The sequence below is a fragment of the Erpetoichthys calabaricus genome, chromosome 6 (genome assembly GCF_900747795.2).
Source record: "Erpetoichthys calabaricus chromosome 6, fErpCal1.3, whole genome shotgun sequence".
NCBI classification, from domain to species: Eukaryota; Metazoa; Chordata; class Cladistia; order Polypteriformes; family Polypteridae; genus Erpetoichthys; species Erpetoichthys calabaricus.
Genome location: NC_041399.2, coordinates 37132040 through 37151069, shown reverse-complemented (window position 1 = coordinate 37151069; position 19030 = coordinate 37132040). Strand labels below are relative to the sequence as shown.

The window sequence follows — 19030 nt, the reverse complement described above, 5'->3', positions numbered from 1 at the left end:
TCAGATGCCCGAGCCACCTCATCTGACCCCTCTCAATGCGGAGGAGCAGCGGCTCTACTCTGAGCCCCTCCCGGATGACTGAGCTTCTCACCCTATCTTTAAGGGAAAGCCCAGACACCCTACGGAGGAAACTCATTTCAGCCACTTGTATTCGCGATCTCGTTCTTTTGGTCACTACCCATAGCTCATGACCATAGGTGAGGGTAGGAACATAGATCGACTGGTGAATTGAGAGCTTCGCCTTGCGGCTCAGCTCCTTTTTCACCACGACAGACCGATGCAGAGCCCGCATTACTGCGGATGCCACACCGATCCGCCTGTCGATCTCACGCTCCATTCTTCCCTCACTCGTGAACAAGACCCCGAGATACTTGAACTCCTCCACTTGGGGCAGGATCTCGCTACCAACCCTGAGAGGGCACTCCACCCTTTTCCGGCTGAGGACCATGGTCTCGGATTTGGAGGTGCTGATTCCTATCCCAGCCGCTTCACACTCAGCTGCGAACCGATCCAGAGAGAGCTGAAGATCACGGCCTGATGAAGCAAACAGGACAACATCATCTGCAAAAAGCAGTGACCCAATCCTGAGTCCACCAAACCGGACCCCCTCAATGCCCTGGCTGCGCCTAGAAATTCTGTCCATAAAAGTTATGAACAGAATGGGTGACAAAGGGCAGCCCTGGCCGAATCCAACTCTCACTGGAAACGGGTTTGACTTACTGCTGGCAATGTGGACCAAGCTCTGGTACCAATCGTACAGGGACCGAACAGCCCTTATCAGGGGGACCGGTACCCCATACTCTCGGAGTACCCCCCACAGGATTCCTCGAGGGACACGAACGAATGCCTTTTCCAAGTCCACAAAAGACATGTAGACTGGTTGGGCAAACTCCCATGCATCCTCCAGGAGCCTGCTAAGGGTGTAGAGCTGGTCCACTGTTCCGCGACCAGGACGAAAACCACACTGTTCCTCCTGAATCCGAGGCTCGACTGTCCGACGGACCCTCCTCTCCAGAACCCCCGAATAGACTTTTCCAGGGAGGCTGAGGAGTGTGATCCCTCTGTAGTTGGAACACACCCTCCGGTCCCCCTTCTTAAAGAGGCCACCCCGGTCTGCCAATCCAGAGGCACTGTCCCTGATGTCCATGTGATGTTCTAGAGACGTGTCAACCAAGACAGCCCTACAACATCCAGAGCCTTGAGGAACTCCGGGCGTATCTCATCCACCCCCGGGGCCCTGCCACCAAGGAGTTTTTTGACCACCTCGGTGACCTCAGTCCCAGAGATGGGGGAGCCCACCTCCGAGTCCCCAGGCTCTGCTTCCTCATTGGAAGACATGTTAGTGGGATTGAGGAGGTCTTTGAAGTACTCCCCCCACCGACCCACAACGTCCCGAGTCGAGGTCAGCAGTGCACCATCCCCACCATATACAGTGTTGACACTGCACTGCTTACCCCTCCTGAGATGCTGGACGGTGGACCAGAATCTCCTCGAAGCCGTCCAAAAGTTGTTCTCCAGAGTCCTCCCACGCCCGAGTTTTTGCCTCAGCAACCACCAAAGCCGTATTCCGCTTGGCCTGCCGGTACCTATCAGCTGCCTCCAGAGTCCCACAGGACAAAACGGTCCTGTAGGACTCCTTCTTCACCTTGACGGCATCCCTCACCGCCGGTGTCCACCAACGGGTTCGGGGATTGCCGTCACGACAGGCACCGACCACCTTACGGCCACAGCTCTGGTCAGCCGCCTCAACAATAGAGGCACGGAACATGGCCCATTCTGACTCAATGTCCCCCACCTCCCTCAGGATGTGGTCGAAGTTCTGCCGGAGGTGGGAGTTGAAGCTACTTCTGACAGGGGGCTCTGCCAGACGTTCCCAGCAGACCCTCACAACACGTTTGGGCCTACCACGCCTGACCGGCATCCTCCCCCACCATCGAAGTCAACTCACCACCAGGTGGTGATCATTTGACAGCTCCGCCCTTCTCTTCACCCGAGTGTCCAAGACATGTGGCTGCAAGTCCAACGACACGACCACAAAGTCGATCATCGAACTGAGGCCTAGGGTGTCCTCCTCCCAGCAGTATGAAGGAGTCTCCAGAAGGTATGCCCTCTAGCACCCCCTCCAGGGACTCCATAAAGGGTAGGTACTCCGAACTGCTGTTTGGTGCATACGCACAAACAACAGTTAGGACCCGTCCCCCCACCCGAAGGCGGAGCGAGGCTACCCTCTCGTCCACTGGGGTAAACCCCAATGAACAGGCTCCAAGTCGGGGGGCAATAAGTATACCCACACCCGCTCGGCGCCTCTCACCGGGGGCAACTCCAGAGTGGTAGAGAGTCCAGCCCCTCTCAAGGAGATTGGTTCCAGAGTCCAAGCTGTGCGTCGAGGTGAGCCCGACTATATCTAGCCGGAACCTCTCGACCTCGCGCACTAGCTCAGGCTTCTTCCCCTTCAGAGAGGTGACATTCCACGTCCCAAGAGCCAGCTTCTGTAGCCGAGGACCGGACCGCCAAGGTCCCCGCCTTCGGCCACCACCCAACTCACACTGCACCCAACCTCCTTGGCCCTTCCCATAGGTGGTGAGCCCATGGGAAGGGGGACCCACGTTGCCTCTTCGGGCTGTTCCCGGCCGAGCCCCATGGGTGCAGGCCCGGCCACCAGGCGCTCCGCATCGAGCCCCACCTCCAGGCCTGACTCCAGAGGGGGGCCCCAGTGACCCGCGTCCGGGCAAGGGAAAACGCTGTCCAAAGTTTTCATTCATCATTTTTAATTACATTAAGCCTGTTTTTTTGCAGTAGTGACTTTGGAATGTTTGATTTTTTTTCTTTTTTTAACCTTCAGTAAACAAACCTGAGTTATTTATTGTGTTATTCTATTAAGAAAATGTTTGTGAATGTGGACTTTTCTTTTTATGAGTTTTTTTTATATTTTATGGATCACTGAAAAGCTTACTATAAACTCGCATTTGTTATTTTATCAGTATTAAAGTTCTTTTTATATCTGCATTACTTTTTTAAAGTGTGACATGGCAGGAAAGTGGTTAGCCCGACTGTGACAGAGCTCCAGAATCCCTAGCTTGAATGCTGGCCAGGACATTGTCCGATCTTCGCATATTCTTCTCAAATCTTTCTCCATGAGATACTTTTTTTTTCCCCCACATCATAGACATGTAAGCTATTTGAAAAGTCTAAATTGGCCAAGAGTGAGTGTGCCTGTCTGCATAGTTGCAACCCATGATGGAATGGTGGTCCTTCCACAGTTTGTTCCAGCCTTGCTTCTCAAGGCTACACAAATAGGCAGCTGCTCCCCAAGAAACTGAAACGAGTAAGCATGTTTGAATGGATATTCATTCAGCTAAGTAAAAGATGCAGTTCCTTATTTCTGAGTAGGCCTGACCCAATCATGTAACTTTTGTTGACGATTGTCATAAAAATAAATGTGATTAATATTTTATTATATTTTTTGCTACTTTAACTTAACTAATAGATAGATACTTTATTAATCCCCAAGGGGAAATTCAAATATTCCAGCAGCAGCATACTGATAAAAACAATATTAATTAAAGAGTGATAAAACCGCAGTGCAAGGTGGAGAGTGCGAGGCAGGTATAACAGTCAATAACATTGTATAATGTTACCGTTTACTACAACACCCCCAACACCCCCGGTGGAATTGAAAAGTTGCATAGTGTGGGGGAGGAACGATCTCCTCAGTCTGTCAGTGGAGCAGGACAGTGATAGCAGTCTGTCGCTGAAGCTGCTCCTCTGTCTGGAGATGATACTGTTCAGTGGATGCAGTGGATTCTCCATGATTGACAGGAGCCAGATCAGCGCCCGTCGCTCCACCACAGAAGTCAAACTGTCCAGCTCCTTGCCTACAATGGAGCCTGCCTTCCTCACCAGTTTGTCCAGGCGTGAGGCGTCCCTCTTCTTTATGCTGCCTACCCAGCACACCACCGTGTAGAAGAGGGCACTCACCACCACCGTTTGATAGAACATCTGCAGCATCTTATTGCAGATGTTGAAAGACGCCAGCCTTCTAAGGAAGTGTAGTCGGCTCTCTCTTCTCTTGCACAGAGCATCAGTATTGGCAGTCCAGTCCAGTTTATCATCCAGCTGCTCTCCCAGGTATTTATAGGTCTGCACCCTCTGCACACAGTCACCTCTGGTAATCACAGCATCTGTGAGGGGCCTGGGCCTCCTAAAATCCACCACCAGCTCTTTGGTTTTGCTGGTGTTCAGGTGTAGGTGGTTTGAATAGCACCATTTAACAAAGTTCTTGATTAGGTTCCTATGCTCCTCCTCCTGCCCACTCCTGATGCAGCCCATGATAGCAGTGTTCCAAAGCATAGTTCTAAAGCAGTCTCTCAGAGCCTGCTCTGCCTCATGGGACCACTTCCTGAATGAGCGTGTGGTTGTAGGTAGCTTTCCAAAGCATAGTTCTAAAGCAGTCTCTCAGAGCCTGCTCTGCCTCATGGGACCACTTCCTGAATGAGCGTGTGGTTGTAGGTAGCTCCCTCACTCTTGGTTTGTAGTGGGGCTGAAGCAGAACCAGGTTATGATCTGCTTTCCCAAGCGCAGGCAGCGGCGTCCTTAACGTTTGCATACAGTAGGTCAATAATCCTATTTCCCCGGGTGTTACAATCCACATACTGGGAGAAGGTAGGTAATGTTTTGTCCAGCGTCACATGGTTAAAATCTCCAGAGAATAGCACAAGTGCCTCAGGGTGCTGTGTTTGTAGTTTAGCAACAGCGGAGAGGATGATGTCACCCATTATCTCCATGTCCGCGCAAGGAGGGATGTAAAGAATAACAACAGTGACGTGTCCAAACTCTCTGGGCAAGTAATAGGGATGCAGACTTATGGCCAACAGTTCGATGTCCCTGCAGCAAGTGGAGATTTTGACGTTTACATGTCCAGGGTTGCACCATCTTGTGTTCACATAAGAGAATGAGTCCTCCTCCTTTCTGCTTCCCACAGGTATTTGCGTCTCTGTCTGCTCTAACTGTGCCAAACCTGGGTAGCTCCACGTTAGCATATGGGATGCTAGTTGTTAGTCATGTTTCACAAAAACACAAGAAACTGCATTCTCTGTAGTTCCTGTCATTTTTCACCAGCACAGCCAGTTTGTCGATCTTATTTGGTACTGAATTCACATTTCCCAGGGTCACAGAAGGCACCAAAGGCTTGTATCGACACTTCCTCGCTAGCCGCTTAGCCTTTAACTTAGCACCGGCTCTGCTGCCACAATACGGCCTTCTTACCTCATCAGGTAAATAGGGAACCACACCGGCATGGGCCTTTGTTCTCAGCGCTACAAGTTGACTACCTGAATAGACGAGTCTCGGCGTGTAAAAATCCATGTCAAAGTAGTAAAAAGTGTCCAGGAAACAAGTCCACATAAAAGAAAGTGGTAGGAGTGATCAGAGAGATAGAGAAAAAGGCAGAAAGATAAAGTCGTACACGGAGCTGCTGGTAAGGCTGCCACTCACTGCGGCGCCTAACATGTGTAGTGATATTATAATGTACATAACACCCAGTGAAGATGAGGCTATTTATAAACACTAAACTTCAAAACATTAGTAGTTTAAATTCTTTGGAATATAAATCCATAATGTGGTTGATCGTTGGGCTGTACTTCCTCACACACCTTTCAATCTGTGTGGTCAGCTCATCACTATCTTCTGTCTTGTACGTGAATCCTCAGTGGTCCTGACTCCCTCCTTCTTCAGCTCCTGCATACATATCTTGCTTTCCACCCAGGGGTCTTCGTCACGCAAACTACTCCTCACATTAACTTCCTGTAGACAGGATTTCTGCTCAGTTAGACCACCTGGTAAAAACAATTTCAAAACATTTCAAAATTTGATGTTGACACTCTAAATTTAAGTGATGCCCCAATGGTAAGTGAAAACAGCAAATACTAGCAGTGGTTCAATGGAGTGTGCCGAGATCCACAAACTCTTTGTTGGTATATATTGTAAGATCAGCCAAAGTCATGGGTTTGTTTAATATGGACAACCAACTCAGCAGGCTGAAGTTTTCAGTTTCCATTAGAGCTGGTCAGAAGTGCGTGGCTGAAGTACCTTAAATATGCAAGTTTTGCAAAATATGCAGGTATAGCTAGTTGATGTCTGAATTCTGTGAATTAGGTACAGCACACACTGTCCTATTTGCAACATGCCTTTCTTTTCCTCCAGTTTTTGTCTTCCAGGGTCTGGATCTGTGTAGACTGACTACTTTATCTGTCTCCCTCTACACTTAAAAAAGCAGTAGTACTACAGACACAAAAGGAGGTGTAAAGTGATTTGTGACTTTAGAATGTAAAATCATGAATTCAAATGATTATGTAAAATGATTGCAGACAAATAAAATAATTGCAGTCAGTGACAAGCCTATTTGTGAGTCTTTCACAACTTCACCAAGTGAGAAAAATATTAGAAAGCAGTGTTCGCAGTTTATGACAAAAGAAAATATTTTATCAGGGTTATTCGCAGACTCATCTGTCAGAGTTGCTAGGGATGTCAAACTACATGAATGGTGGTCACTGGAGGGTCACTGAAGTGTGCCATGACTGTCCCTGACAAATTAAGATTATTTAAATGACAGCTATGACTGAAATTTGCTGAGAAAGCTGCGAAATGTGCCGGGGCTTTAGGGAAGTACAGTAATTAAGAGGTTGCACGTAGGTTTGACTAGGTTAATGTAGATAATTCATAATTATTCTTAAGAGTTATTGGCAAACAATTTTAGTAGATTAATTCTTGATGAGTTGGAAAGGTCAGATAGCAGTTGCTGAAAACATTTTCTAGCAGAGTCCCAGTAATCCAGCCTAGACGGAACAAAACGTTTGTTGGTCTTATACAAACATGAAATTGCATGCCAAGTTTATTTTAATATCACACAGCTATTATGTATTTCCTCTATTTACTTTGTTTAATAACCTTACAGGTAATCCTCTTTAATAAAACCCCTGTGTGCATCCAGTGTCCGTGTATGTGTGTCTTCTGGTGAAGTGCGCATGCGCGGGGCACGGTACGATGCTTCAAAGGCCGCCTAACGCGTCACACAAGACAGAGAGGGCGGGACTTATAAAATATCGTGCAGCCGATCCAATCGGATTTCGGTAAATGAGGTAAGACCTTAAACATAAAACACGAAAAATGCAATCGGGTACTGAGACGCAGAAACCAGCTTCCCCATTGTGCAAGTGTTCACTCTGAGGATGTCAGATTTGCGATTAAGAAGCCTGGCCCGGTAAAGTGTCAGTCGTTGAAGGGGTTTTCCTAAATATACGAATTTTCATGATATTACAATACGATGACTTTTAAAAGTAGATTTATTTTCGCACACATTACATCAGTTGCTGGGGAGAATCTGCTGATTGCCCACTGTTGTGACAGAAAATTAAACGCATATTACGGTCAGCAAAGCCAGTATTACTGTCAGAGAAAATTACAGGCATTTTACGGAAAAAATTTAATGAGGTAAAAGGTCCCTTGCCATTTAATATAGACTGTTCCTACTAATGTTTATGGACTACTGTTCTAGCGCCCGTTATTGTAACGGGCTTAATGTCTAGTATTCCATAAAATATTTCATACATCTTTTATTTGTGTGTTTGAAGTTAGCTAAATGAAAAGAGGCATATCTTACATTTGTTATTCATAATCTTAATAAATGTTACTTACTAGAGAAAGGAACAGAGATGTAATTGGTCTGAATTTCCTTGTTTAAGTAACATTCATGCAGCTAGCATCAATGCAAAATATTTATTCTCTGAATAGTATGCTGATTGATAGGTTTATAGGGTTATTATTAGGTAGTATGCATGCAGAAATAACTTCCAAACATTCCTAAAATACACTTTTCTTATTCATACAGTAATGTAGTGGAACTCATAGGTCCCTGTGGCTGGGTTTGAACCCCACTTGAAAACAAGTTTTGTGGAGTTTGCTTCCACCCTTTAGTTTTTTTAGTTTTTCTCTGGCTGCTCTGGTATTTTCTCAGACATGCTAAGATGTGATGTTATCTAATGACTCTATATCCGTCTTGTGTGTGTGTATGTGTGACTGAAAGTGCCACATGTTATACAGTCTTTCCACCCAGATTTGATTCCTCTCATGTACCTCTTGCTTTTGAAAATGGCTGGAGCTGCACAAGCCTGAATGTGAATTAGTGGATTCAAACAATGACAGAATGGACTGTCATATTTTAATATTTATGTGGTTCTGCTAGCTTGCACTGACAGCATAAATCTTAAGAGCTCAGTGTTGCTGAATATACTTTTTAGGCTTTTTTGTATCATTAGTCTCACTAAAGCAGTGGATGAATTGCTGTAAGGCTCAAGTTAATGAAATAAGTCATACAATGCTGCAATTAATCTACTTAATGTGAAATCCAGTGCTTTCAAAATATTAAGTTAATTTTCAGACATCTAATGTTTTCATATGACTATAAACCTTTATCAACACAGAGATGTTAAAATTTCTGTGATCATTTCTTTGTAAAAGCTTGTAAAGTTCACTAGTAAAGTGGATGATAAGAAGAGAACAACAAAATACATTTCCAGTTATAGTAAGTGCAGAAGTGGGCTTTATAAAACCTTGCAAACCTGAAAATGCACTATACAAATATCAGAGTATCTGCAATATTGCAGTAGATGTTTTCCTTTGTAAAGGCCAATAGACATTGTAGGCAGGATGATTGATTAATTTATTTTAAATCCAATAATGATACTGAACTAATTGTAAAGTCTTTATCTCAAATAATTACAGGTGGTGGTGATGAAAGACAGCAGAAAAAAGAAGACACACCTTCCATGGATGTGCTTCTTGATCCCTAATAAAACATTACATATTTCATATTCATGATAATGCAGCTTCTTTGACCAATTGATTTGCATATATTGGTGTTACTATGAATTTAGGAAACCGTGTGCTAGGAGTATGTTTAATTACTTTATCCAAATGAAATTCAGGTGTTTAACAACAAAAGGGTATTTTTTACAGAAAATACAGGTTGAGCAACACACATGTCTGGCCAATGTGGAAGTTTTTAAATTCTAACTAAATAAATTTAATTTGGAATTATCACATGAACCACCTCATTTTCTCACCATTGTAGACTAATCACACATATAGATATAACTTCTAGGTTAGCAACATGTCTTTTATGGATATTCTGAGTTTGTTTCAACATCCCACAGGTTGGTTCCTGCCTCGTTCTCAGTGAAACCAGAATTCACACTTATTCTCCACAGTCCTGAAGTGGATAAGATATTTAGAAAGTGGGTGGATGGATAGACAAACAAATGTAGCCATGTCCGATATAGTCAGAGGATTAATGCAAAGCCTTTGTTCCTGTATCAGTACTAATTATGGTACAATTACTGTCGCTATCATTTCTAATTTCCTAATTCAAATGTGTGTCACTACTACACTACAAATTATTGCAACTCCTAATTAATTGGTCATATCATTTCACTGTCAAAGCATGCAAAAATCATGGTTTTTTTTTCTGAGCTATGTATAATTTTAAATTACATAATATTCTCAATTCTGTGCCAAAATTCAAGCCCTGACATTATACAGTGATCCCTCGCTATATCGCGCTTCGCCTTTCGCGGCTTCACTCTATCGCGGATTTTATATGTAAGCATATTTAAATATATATCGCGGATTTTTTGCTGGTTCACGGATTTCTGAGGACAATGGGTCTTTTAATTTCTGGTACATGCTTCCTCAGTTGGTTTGCCCAGTTGATTTCATACAAGGGACGCTATTGGCAGATGGCTGAGAAGCTACCCAACTTACTTTCTCTTTCTCTCTCTTGCGCTGACGTAGGGGGGTGTGAGCAGGGGGGCTGTTCGCACACCTAGACGATAGGGACGCTCGTCTAAAAATGCTGAAAGATTATCTTCACGTTGCTACCTTCTGTGTGCAGCTGCTTCCTGAAGCGATATGCTGCACGGTGCTTCACATACTTAAAAGCTCAAAGGGCACGTATTGATTTTTGACTTTGTTTTTCTCTGTCTCTCTCTCTCCCTGCTCCTGACGGAGGGGGTGTTAGCTGCCGCCTTCAACAGCTTTGTACCGGCGGTGCTTCGCATACTTAAAACAGCCCTATTGATTTGTTTGCTTTTCTCTCTCTGACGCGCACTCTGTTGAAGAGGAAGATATGTTTGCATTCTTTTAATTGTGAGACAGAACTGTCATCTCTGTCTTGTCATGGAGCACAGTTTAAACTTTTGAAAAAGAGACAAATGTTTGTTTGCAGTGTTTGAATAACGTTCCTGTCTCTCTACAACCTCCTGTGTTTCTGAGCAAATCTGTGACCCAAGCATGACAATATAAAAATAACCATATAAACATATGGTTTCTACTTCGCGGATTTTCTTATTTTGCGGGTGGCTCTGGAACGCAACCCCCGCGATGGAGGAGGGATTACTGTATTGTTATTTTGTCTATAATAGTACAACACTACAACCGTAATAAAATATGAGGTTTATTTATTCCCTTTTTTTCTCTCTACTTTCTTCAGAAAACATTGTGTCTTAAGAACACATTGCTTCTTCATATCCACTTCTGGTTTTGTTTTATCTGAATTTTGACAGTTTTTAGGGAAATTCATGGAAAATAATTGTAAAGCAAGTTATAAAGATTACAAATATATTCATGCTTATGAGAATTACATTAATATTTGCCAAAACAAAATAACACCATGAAATTCCTTTAAGTGCAGAGACAGGTAAAGAAAGCATCAGGATACATAATAATTTCCTTTAGATTCACAAAAGTTATTAACAAGCTGGTCATCAGAAAGTTTAATTCTGGCTGTTTTTTTATTTATTGGTTAGTTCAGTGTAATTTGAGGATTTGTGCATTCTAGCAAAGTCACTAAACTATGGAATAAAAGTTCTGGAATAGCAAAAACATCCATATTACTAACCGAGACTGGTAAACCGGAAGGCACGGACCCAGGTACACGGCGATGGACGCAGGAGACATAGTGTGCAGGCGCCTACAGCGTGCGTCTCATAAACAGCATGCGAAGTGTGATCCACCGCAAACAAAGGAGTCACGGCTCAAACACGAAAGAGCTCAACTAAAGAAGGAGTCACGGCTCAAAAACGAAATAGCTCAACTAACGCCACACAGAAAAGAGGATTCTGCACCCCAGAGTCAAACGGAAGACGCTACGGAATCCGCAAAGGTCCACAAAGATAGTACGAAAGGCGCAGGCGTCTACAACGCGCTTCTGAACTAAACGTCCACACTACATATCATGGTCCGGGTAATAAGAATAAACGAACTCTCCGTATTAAACGTACGGCATCCTCACATGTACAAACCATATAGCATATGTGAATCACATTACAGTGATGCATTATTAACAGCACAACCACCCGCCTGGATAAAATCAATGAGCGCAGGCGCCTATAGCGCGCGTCTGAAATGCCGCAAGCAAAGCAGGCACGGCTCCAAAAAGAAAGAGCTCGACTGACAGGGCTACAAAAACAAGCCCGCCTGGATAAAAAAAATGAACGCAGGCGCCTACAACACGCTTCTCAAACAACGCAACCAAAGGAGTCACGGCTCCAAAACGAAACATCTCAACTAATGGACATACAGAAGCGAGCCCACCTGAATACAATTAATGAACGCAGGTGCCTACAACGCGCCTCTCAAACAGCAGAGTCATTAGATAAACGGCAAAGAAAGGAACGACAAACGGCCGCTAAACAATTCCGCCAGTTAGCTGACAATGCATTCTGTAATGAGTCCACTATTAGATAGATAGATAGATACTTTATTAATCCCAATGGGAAATTCACAATTTAAACAATAAATAAAAATAGAAAAATAAAAGTAGAAAAGTACACATACATATACAGTCATACACGGAGCTGCTGAAAAGGCTGCCACTCACGGCGGCGCCGGATAGATTGTTAGTGAACATTCATTAGGATTAATGAATATCATTTGCTGTCATTGTCATTCACTTAACTTCCCTGAAGAAACAACTGGCAATACAACTAATGAGTTTACACGTTGTTGTCAAAAGGGTCAGGTTAGACTGCCTCCTTTAAATGAATAACCTGAATATCTACGGAAGCTTCTAACTAACAATGTACCCGAAAGTAAAAACTTTATGGACTGCATTAGATCCTACAATAGTTCATTTGCTTTTGCATCTACCGGGGTAAATATCAGGCCACCAGCTGACAATGGCCCATACTGCTTTCGCGTATGTGGACAAATATTACATCGGATTGGAACAGTGCACCCTCAACCAAATCACGAACACAAATATGTACAAATCTACGTGTTAGATCCAGATGACGCAATCTATCAACGAATGAACCTTCCTGAAAACAAGCAATGCACAGAGCTGATAATGAGAAACGTCGCTGAAGTCATAAACAATCACCCATTAGCTAAGTCTATAAAAATGCTACATGAGGTTGAAAGAGAGGCCAATACAAATGCAGAAGCAGACAAGTTCTGACCTGGAATTTCCTTTTACACTTAAGCAATGCCAATTTCCCATTAAACCTGCATTTGCCATGAAATCAACAAATCCCAAGGACAAACCATGGACAGAGTTGGCATATACCTCTCTGAGCCTGTATTTGGACATGGACAACTTTATGTTGCCTTCTCAAGAGATCGGCGTTCATCTGACGTTAAAGTTATAGATACTCCATACCAAGGAAAACTCATTCAAGGACAACACACCATCTTTACTACAAATGTTGTGTATAAAGAAATATTCCAATACATCTTTCTAATGTGCCATGCTATGGGTTCTTTACTTCCTTTGTTCGTCATCTACACCTTTACACTCCAATATATCTCATACATACATCAATGTATTTCGGGTTACCCAACACCAGGGGTTGGCGAGCGAAGCGAGCAGGGGGCGGAGCCCCCTAGTTAAGAATAATACATGAAACAATAGTGACTTGAAACCATGTCATTGAAATTATGTCATGCATAATTCTTAGTACATCATTATTCACACTGTACATTCTTGCATGGTTTTTTTTATTATTATTTTATCTTTATTTTTAACTACAAAATCTAGATGAATTGGTTTAAAATCATAATGGCCATTAAGAGTGTGAGTGGCTAATGTTACAGCAACAGCATGAGCCAAGTTTAAGCAGTTGCTTGTTAAATGGTGGGTTTATGGTTTGCAATTGATTCATTTTATATTTTATTAGTGGAGGTAATTTGACCTTGCTGAATTTGGTGGACTTTTTGTGTAACAATCAGATTTGTGAACTGTGTGACACTGCTGCACAGTTGATGTTGTTCTTACAATATTTTGGGTTGTGTTGTTTTGCTAATGTCTACATGTTACAGCGTTTTGTCATGATTTGTTTCAACTGTACTCTATAAGAATTTCACTGTACTCAAGACATGTGAAATAATGATCCTATAGACTTATGATAGTATCTTTTTCTCAACCTGTAAGTGGACATATACTTTATAAGAATAAACTGAATTAAAAATCTTTGTTTTATATAGTTCCATAAAAAATATTGGACACCCCGACATTTAAAGTAAAAAATAGTAAATACATATTTGACTGCAAACAATCTAAAACAATGGCATCACTGTTAATGTACTGTGACAATTCATTGAATTAACTAAAAAAATGAATAAAAGATTAAATGTGGCATTTACAAATATTTGGACACCTTACTAAGGTAGTACTTTGTAACACCTTCCAAAAATCATAGCTTACAAGCATTTTTTGTAGCCAGCTATGCGTTTTGAATTATTGTTATTGTTGTGGAATTTTTTCCATATTCCTCCTTGTTGACCACTTCTAGCTGAAAGGAAGATCTGGTTGGGTTATTGACAGGTATAATATTAGAAGGGTATAAGGAAGTGTTACCCCAGAAGGATAAGGAAAAGGCGAAAACATAAGGTTAGAGGAAATCAAATAAATATAATACACTCAACTAACGGCCCAAATGGTGTGCTCTACACATCGTCAGTATTAGAAGAGTAGTGAAAGGAATTATAAGGTAAACTTATGAGGTAGAAAGAAATAGGAGGCAAAAAGCTTTCCAAACACCAGTAATCTGGTAATCCTGAAATACACTGCTTCAATGGTAAATTACAAATTTACAGCAATAAACATTAAAGGAAAAATAATGGACAAGGTGTTTAATGTAACACTGAGAACAGCTGATTTGTATAAGTCAGACTTGAATCAAACAACAGTACATACAGAGCCACTTTATTATCAAAGGAGCACAAGTATATTAAGAAAGTGTATAAGTAGAGCAAAGAAATACAGAAATATGGAGAACAAGAATGTAATGCTACAACCTATTGGAGAAAGGATTCAAGTGCCTGAGAGATTGTTGTAGAGAAAAAGGAAGTTTAGTACATGTACAGTATTTTGGCTGTGGAGAATGGAGGGAGAGAAATTGACTGATTTATTTAATGGTCGGTTTAATTTAATTGGTTTTTCATTTTTAATGGTGGGTAATGTTATATATAGGGAAAGAAGCACTGTACTGAGGAGTACAAATTATAAGCTACAAGAAAGTGGTGTCTCTCTACTATAAAAAAAATCCTGGGAGAGAAAGACGGGAGATGAGATGTGAACTTCACTTTAAGATCACGGAAGACACTTAAAAGACCCGCGAGACAAAATAGAATGGCCACAGAGTGTCTCACGGGGACCTTAAACATGAGACTTTGTGCCAAGAGATTGACCTAGGACCATCTCGCAATGATGCAGAACATGAGATTCTTGCAAGACACGCCTTACTTACAACCAATATCAAATAAGACAACAGGCAGAAAAACATTCAGTCATCTAAAGGATTTGAGCACACACAGATCCAGGGTCTTTCAGCTCATATAAAGCATATAAGGACAATTCGTTACAAATGAAACGTCGACGACTAAGCGAAGAAGAAAGCAGCGCAGAGAAAAGAGACTCAAAAGCATTGGAGAGAAATAAAGAGCAAAAAAGAATAATGTAGGTGCAAATTCAGAAAATAAGGAAAGTAATTATCAGCCCGGAACAAGTGGAATTGAAAAAAAGCACGTCCAATCAGGCTCAGAATTAAAAGACAGAGAGTAAAAGACAAAGTAGAACTTCATAAAGACGTTCACGCTATACACATGCAGAGCAGGTTAGAGATTATGAAAGCAGTGGAATTCGAAAGGCTCAAAAAAAAAAAAAAATTACACACGATACACATGTGGAGAAAGTTAAAGAATATGAAAGTAGGAAAATTAGAAAGTATGAAAAAAAAAAGAAAGTAAAGATCGCAGTAGTGCAAACAAAAGGAAATTATTACTCGAAAAAGGAAAAATAATCACCACGGACCAGGTGTCATTGGAAAAAAAAAGCAGGACAAAGTGAGGTCAGAAATAAAAGACAAGAGTAGAAAACAAAGTAAAACGTCATAAAGAGGTTAAAAAACAAGGGGGCCAAACACATGCAGAGCAGGTTAGAAAAAATGAAAACTGGAATTCAAAAGACTAAAAAAAAAAAAAAAATGTAAGCGTGATACACATGCTGAGCAAGATACAGAATATGAAAGCAGAAAAAAATGACAGTGTCAAAACAAAGACAGTAAACATAGCATTAGCGCAAAAAAAGAGAAATTATTACTCGGAGAAATAACGAAAAGGCGAATAGAGAACGAATATATGGACATAGGTGATATGTCAGAAGTATGTAAATATTGTAAGGCGTTCAAGTTTAAATCAGAGAATTTCAAAAACGGGGTTTACCTCACATGCATTTATTGGTTACTTTGCAAAAAAAAAATATTAACTGCTGATGATGTAGATCGTTTTGTCTGTGCTAAAACTCCAAACAGAGAAACCTATCCTGAATTATGGTACATAGTCATTAAACACATCCATATTACTAACCGAGAATGCTAAACCGGATGATGGACGCAGGCACATCCGGCCATGGGTCGTAGCTGCAAAAAGACATACTGCGCAGGCGCAAAAAGAGTCCGCGAGAGTCGGCTGAGGAGCCGAGAAAGGCGGACAAAAGAGGGCGATAGAGGCGGATGAGGGGCCGCGAGAGGCGCAGGCGCAAAAAGAGTCCGCGAGAGTCGGAGAAAGGCGGACAAAAGAGGGCGACAAAGGCGGATGAGGGGCCGCGAGTGGCGGACAAGACCACAGAAAAAAGGAGTGAGCACATACAAAAAGGAGAAATGAGGCGCAAAGTCAAACGCAGGAAAAGCACGAAACACATTGCACACGAAACTAGACCCGAAAAAAAAAAAAAAGAGGCCCGCGCACAACAGCAAGGCACCCCCCCCCCCCTACAGGCACCGGACGGGACACACACCAAGAGGGGGATTCAACAAGCCCATGGAACACAAAAAAAAGAACACAAAACCACCCCACAGACCCTACAAGCAAGGGACGGGACACACACAAAGAGGGGGATTCAACAAGACACAGGAACACAAAAAGAAAGAAGACGCTCGCGCAACAACAATCCTCAACCCCCCCCCCCCCCCCCCCACACACACACACACACACACACATATCCATAAGAAGTCACACCCAAAGCCACATATTCTAAAGTGAACGTCAGCACCTTCACACTAGACAGCATAGGTGTCAGCATTGGTGGATCTCCTTACAATAAAGCACTATTAACCGTTCAACTGCAGAAAAGGAAACATATTAACAGTGACTGCGATCCTCCTTATTACTTATCCATATTTCGGATGCTGAGAAAGAAACAAGTCATGAATACACGGTCACGGGTACAAAACGAAAAGGAAAGGATAACAGGAACAAACACACGAACACGAAAGAAACAACAAAATAGACGGCTATGCAGCATAGGTGGATCTCATTACAATAAGGCACTATTAACCGTTCAACCGCAGAAAAGGCTCCATATTAACAGTGAGTGCAATACTCCTTATTACTTATCCATATTTCTAAAAGAAAAAATGTCTCGACTCCAAAAACGCAAAGCTCAACTAAAGCTTCTAACTAACGATGTACCTAAAAGTAAAAACTTTATGAACTGCGTTAGATCCTACAATAGTTCATTTGCTTTTAGTAAATATCAGGCCACCAAAAGGCAATGGCCCATACTGCTTTCCCATATGTGCACAAATACTGCATCGCATTGGAACAGTGCACCCTGAAACAAATCAACAACGCAAATATGCACAAATCTACATCCTATATCCACATGACGCAATCTATCAATCAAAGTGCTGCATCGCAACAGGCACGGATTCAAAACGAAACACCTCCCGTCTCAGACATACGTTAACGGCAAGGAAGGCTACAACGGGCGTCTCACACAGCACATGCAAATCGATTACAGCTCCAAAACAACACGTCCCAAATACTACACATGCAACAACGCGCCTCTCAAACAGCACAAGAAAAACATACACCGGGAAAATTCATTCGGATTAATGAATGTCATTTGCAATCATTGTCATTCAGTTCACTTCCCTGAAGAAACAACTGGCAATACAAGTAATACATTTAGACGTTGTTGTCAAAAGGGTCAAATTAGACTGCCTTCTTTACATTCATATACTGAATATCTACAGAAGATTCTAACTGACGATGTACCTGAAAGTGAAATCTTTATCAACTGCATTAGATCCTAAAAATCGGTATCCACTATGAACATTAACGGTGGCACTGCACGTGACATCCGTCTTCAAAAAATGTTGTTTATTGATGAATGTACAATGGCATGAAGTCACTTACTCAACACCATTCATAAACTTCTACAAACGTTTATGAATAATAATATTCGATTTGGAGGAAAGGTACTTTTATTAGGAGGAGATTTTAGACAGTGCTTAGCTATTCTTCCAGATGCCATGCACTCAGCTATTGTTCAGTGCACCTTAAAATACGCAGACAATTGGCATTGCTTTCAAAAGATACAGTTAGTAAAAAAGATACGATGTCCAGAACCAGATCATAACAATTGCTTATTACAACTGAGAGATGGTACACTCACCAATACAGATGGACTTCAGCCACATATTATTACAATTCCTCAAGCCTTTATCTGCGACGACTTAGTTACAGAGAGATTTGGAACAGCAATCTCATTAGACCAAATGCCCCTTTTAACACAACGCACTATATTATGTCCAAAAAATATTAATGTGGAAAACATAAATACCCGAGTCATTCCATTACTTCCTGGAGAGACACAACTCTTTCTAAGCTCTGACAAACTTGACTCTGATCACAACAATAACCATCTTCATTGACCTTACAAGTTCTGAGCTGGAATTACCTTTTACACTTAAACAGCGTGTACAAAGAAATTTTCCAATAAACCTTTACACTGTCCCACACACTTTATTGTTTGCTTTCTATTTGCATCATCTACACCGTCACACTATTCTATATCTCATTCATACATCACGCTCTTTGTCATTCCCAACACCAGGGGTTGGCGAGCGAAGCGAGCAGGGGGCGGAGCCCTCTAGTGTCTCACTGACCTCATTTAAAAAATTCAGCATATTGGGACTCCAAACATTCCAAATATTGTTTTTACAGAAGTTCTGAAATAAAAGTGAAACTAATGAAATAGCAACAATTCAAAAAAAAAAAAAATTCTTAAAAGTGTGTATCCAGAAAACCAAACACGAGGGTTGCCGAGCGAAGCCCCCTAGTCATTAATAAATTAATTTGTTTCAGAAATATAAAGACAGAGCAAATAAGTACAGTTATTTGAATTTACTGTATTTACAAAAAACTATCATATGCTAATTTCTATATAATTTAACTTAATAATAGTAATAGTAATAAAACATTTTATTTATATAGCACCTTCTATAAATTACAATCATCTTGTAAACGTCTGTACATGAACACGCTTCGAACCTGGGTCTGCCCCACAGTAAATTTATCCTCATGGCTGTCATCAGAAACAGTAAATGAAACTCGCATGCTTTAAAGGAAAATCTGTTTTTAGTGTGAGTATGTACTGTATGTAAGCTAATAATTGTGGGGGATACTGGTCAGT

At 41.8% G+C, this 19030-nt stretch overlaps 1 protein-coding gene across 1 annotated transcript in view; it reads left to right on the top strand.

Moving 5' to 3' along the window:
- ube2v2 (ubiquitin-conjugating enzyme E2 variant 2) overlaps positions 1–19030 on the top strand; it is a 40966-nt gene that overhangs the window by 7005 nt on the left and 14931 nt on the right. The window lies entirely within an intron of this gene.